This window comes from Bos indicus x Bos taurus, chromosome 6 (assembly GCF_003369695.1).
Source record: "Bos indicus x Bos taurus breed Angus x Brahman F1 hybrid chromosome 6, Bos_hybrid_MaternalHap_v2.0, whole genome shotgun sequence".
NCBI classification, from domain to species: Eukaryota; Metazoa; Chordata; class Mammalia; order Artiodactyla; family Bovidae; genus Bos; species Bos indicus x Bos taurus.
Window position 1 is genome coordinate 72363982 of NC_040081.1, and position 4782 is coordinate 72368763.

The window sequence follows — 4782 nt, forward strand, 5'->3', positions numbered from 1 at the left end:
GACATTACTTTGCCAACAAAAGTTCGTCTAGTCAAGGCTATGGTTTTTCCTGTGGTCATGTATGAATGTGAGAGTTGGACTGTGAAGAAGGCTGAGCACCAAAGAATTGATGCCTTTGAACTGTGGTGTTGGAGAAGACTCTTGAGAGTCCCTTGGACTGCAAGGAGATCCAACCAGTCCATTCTGAAGGAGATCAGCCCTGGGATTTCTTTGGAAGGAATGATGCTAAAAGCTGAAACTCCAGTATTTTGGCCACCTCATGTGAAGAGTTGACTCACTGGAAAAGACTCTGATGCCGGGAAGGATTGGGGGCAGGAGGAGAAGGGGACGACAGAGGATGAGATGGCTGGATGGCATCACTGACTCGATGGACGTGAGTCTGGGTGAACTCCGGGAGTTGGTGATGGACAGGGAGGCCTGGTGTGCTGCGATTCATGGGGTCGCAAAGAGTCGGACATGACTGAGTGACTGATCTGATCTGATGTGTATTCAAGTGCCAAGAGTGTGTTAAGAAGGATATTTTCTGAAAGTTTTATTATCATTAAAAATTGTAATGTACAGGTAAGCAATTATAGTTAAAATCTACTTTTTTTTTCTTCTTCAATTTTTCCCTATTTTCCCTCTGGGAACATTGCACTCAGAATCTCATCTCAGCTGAACCAATCATATATCACCTTATTTCCTATGACCACAATTGGGCCTAAATGGTGGGTGTGTGATCAACATGAACCAATCAAGGTCTTGGCCCAGAAAAGGCTTTTTTTTTTTTTTTTTTTTTTTAAGTAATAAGGCTGTGGGGCTGTGCCTCCAGCAACCTTTTTCACCTGGAGTTGTTACAAAAGACTCATTTCCTGTCAGGTAGGAAGTTGCTAGGATAGGATCTAAAGCTGCCAATTTTGCCTCCAACTCAGGGGGGTAAAGCTAGTCTATGAATGAAGTTGTTTATGCTGAAATAAGCAAAGATGAACATGAAGAGACTAGGAGTCTTAATGCATTAGAGTCCTTGGTCCTAGGCACCCTCTGAGGCTAATGCCATCTCTACCCTCCAGCTCTCTTCTGCAAATATGACTAAATTGGACAATTTCTTCTTTACCTAAGGCTAGCTTGAGTTGGGAGTCTTCCAATTTCAGCCACAAGACTCCTAATAATTTAGATACAGATCAATAGAGCTGGGTAACTTATGGCACAATAATAAAATTCTAGGTAACTTTTACGGAGAAGGCAATGGCACCCAACTCCAGTACTCTTGCCTGGAAAATCCATGGACAGAGGAGCCTGGTGGGCTGCAGTCCATGGGGTCGCTAAGAGTCGGACACGACTGAGCGACTTCACTTTCACTTTTCTCTTTCATGCATTGGAGAAGGAAATGGCAACCCACTCCAGTATTCTTGCCTGGAGAATCCCAGGGACAGCGGAGCCTGGTGGGCTGCCGTCTATGGGGCCACACAGAGTCGGACACAACTGAAGCGACTTAGCTTAGGTAACTTTTAAAAGAACAAACTACATATATTGATATTAAAAACCCAAATATAAGAAGAAAAGTACGTTTAAAGGCAGGGTGTATTTCTGTATATGTGTGATTTTATATATACCCACATATGTAGGGAGACTATGTTCCAAAAGGTTATTGGGTCACCTCTGGAGGCTGGTATGGGCAAGACTTTCATCTTTAAATATACTTCTGTGTATTTTTAGCTTTCCTAAAATTTTATACTTTGTTTTCTATTATACTTTTATAAAACTTTTAAGCCAAAAATAACTACAGACATAATGTAGTTGTGCACATTTATGTTATACAACTTCCTACTTTATTGCCTCTATTCATTTAAGAACAGAGGTCTGGATATTTGGAGACCAGGCTTCTAGGCCACACTGTTTTGCATGTATTCTATAACCTTTGGCAAGTTGGCTTGCCTCTGTGGGCCTCAGTTTCTTCCTTCCTAAGAGGGGTACTTGAAGTAACAGTAGCTACTGTTGCAGTAGTTTCCATGGACCAAGTGTGGGGCTAAGCAGTTTCCTCACAGCAGCTCCATGAGTTGAGCATGATCCCTCTTTTCCAGATAAGAAACAGAAGCCCAAGTAAGTATTGGAATCAGAATTCAAATTCATGTTAAGCCCACTCCCCAAAGCAATGTTCTTTTTACTACATATTCTCCCAGCCACCTCCTGCCTCACGTCTCAATTCCCTGGCCCCAGAATTCAATTAAACCCAAGACTCGACTCAAAATCCTCTACCTGGACAACACTATCTTTCTAAAGTAACTTTTGGTCACTTTTATTATTGCTACATCTGTATGTATGTTGCGTCACACTTGAAGACAGGATGTCTCTACCTCAGCATTATTGTACAGGAGCCAGTGACCAGAACCATCCCAAACAAAAAGAAATGCAAGAGGGCAAAGTGGTTGTCTGAGGAGGCCTTACAAACAGCTGAGAAAAGAAGAGGCGCGAAAGACAAAGAAGAAAGGGAAAGATATACCCAACTCAATGCAGAGTTCCAGAGAACAGCAAGAGAGATAAGAAAGCCTCCTTAAGTGAAAAGTGCAAAGAAATCGAGGAAAACAATAGAATGGGAAAGACTAGAGATTTCTTCAAGAAAACTGGAGCTACCAAGGGAACATGTTATGCAAAGATGGGCACAATAAAGGACAGAAATGGCAAGGACCTAACAGAAGCAGAAGAGATTAAGAAGAGGTGGCAAGAATATACAGAAGACCTGTACAAAAAAAGGTCTTAATGACCTGGATAACCATGATGGTGTGATCACTCACCTACAGCCAGACATCCTGGAGTGTTGAAATCAAGTGGGCCTTAGGAAGCATCAATATGAACAAAGCTAGTGGAGGTGATGTAATTCAAGTTGAGCTATTTCAAATCCTAAAAGATGATGCTGTGAAAGTGCTGCACTCAATATGCCAGCAAATTTGGAAAAGTCAGCAGTCACCACAGGACTGGAAAAGGTCAATCCCAAAAAAGGGCAATGCCAAAGAATGTTCAAACTACCACACAATTGCACTTATTTCACATGCTAGTAAGATCATGCTCAAAATCCTTCAAGCTAGGCTTCAACAGTATGTGAACCGAGAACTTCCAGATGTTCAAGCTGGATTAAGAAAAGGCAGAGGAACCAGAGATCAAATTGCCAACACTCCCTGGATCATGGAAGAATCAAGAGAATTTCAGAAAAACATCTACTTCTGCTCGTTGACTACACTAAAGCCTTTGACTGTGTGGATCACAACAAACTGTGTAAAATTCTTCAAGAGATGGGAATATGGGACCACCTTACCTGCCTCCTGAGAAATCTGTATGCAAGTCAAGAAGCAACAGTTAGAACTGGACATAGAACAACTGAGTGGTTCCAAATTAGGAAAGGAGTATGTCAAGGCTGTATACTGTCACCCTGCTTATTTAACTTATATGCAAAGTACATCATGCAAAATAATGGACTAGATGAAGCACAAGATGGACTCAACATTGCAGGGAGAAATACCAATAACCTCAGATATGCAGATGACACCACCCTTATGGCAGAAAGTGAAGAGGAACTAAAGAGCCTCTTGATGAAGGTGAAAGAGGAGAGCGAAAAAGCTGGCTTAAATCTCAACATTCAGAAAACGAAGATCATGGCATCTGGTCCCATCACTTCATGGCAAATAGATGGAGAAACAATGGAAACAGACAGACTTTATCTTCTTGGGCTCCAAAATCACTGCAGATGGTGACTGCAGCCATGAAATTAAAAGACACTTGCTCCTTGGAAGAAAAGCTGTGACAAACCTAGACAACATATTGAAAAGCAGAGATATTATTTTACTGACAAAGATCCCTTTAGCCAAAGCTATGGTTTTTCCAGTAGTCATGTATGGATGTGAGAATTGGACCATAAAGAAGGCTGAGTGCCAAAGAATTGATGCTTTCGAATTGTGGTACTGGAGAAGACTCTTGAGAGTCCCTTGGACCACAAGGAGATCAAACCAGTCAATCCTAAAGGAAATCAACCGTGAATACTCATTGGAAGGACTAATGCTAAAGCTGAAGTTCCAATACTTTGGTCACCTGACGTGAAGAGCCAACTCATTGGAAAGGCCCTGATGCTGGGAAAGATTGAAGGCCAGTGAAGGGGACGACAAAGGATGAGATGGTTGGATGGCATCACCGACTCAATGGGCATGAGTTTGAGCAAACTCTGGGAGATAAGGACAGGGAAGCCTGGTGTGCTGCAGTCCATGGGGTTGCAAAGAGTCGGCCATAAGTTAGCAACTGAACAACTGACATTTTGGAGGGAAAATTTCTTTGTTGTGGGAGCTGGATGTGTTTGGTAGCATCCCTGGCTTCTGCCCACTAGATGTCAGGATCATCTACCATTCAAGCTGTGACACCCAAAATGCCTGTATAGTTCCAAAGGTCCTCTGGGGAAAATTAACCCAGGGTTGAGAATCATTGCTCTCAAAGAAAGGAAAAAGCAATTTCTTGCATTAACCCTTAAGGAAAATTGTGCTTAAAGGAGATTTACTTTTTGTATTTTGTATCTTGTGATGATTCTTTGACTTTACCAACTCTGGCTAAAGTCAGCTCCAGTCTATCATATTATTTGATCTGTGCAGAATGCTGTACCAGCTACACATACATTGTACTTTCAAGATTTAGAGGAATGAGGAAGAATAAACCTTGCCCTCTCGAAAATGACTCCACTTCTCCCTTAGTGAAATTCACCCTTGCTTGAGAGGAAAAGATCCACCTGAGGCTGCTGAGTGAGAATGGATAGTCGATAGTGAACAG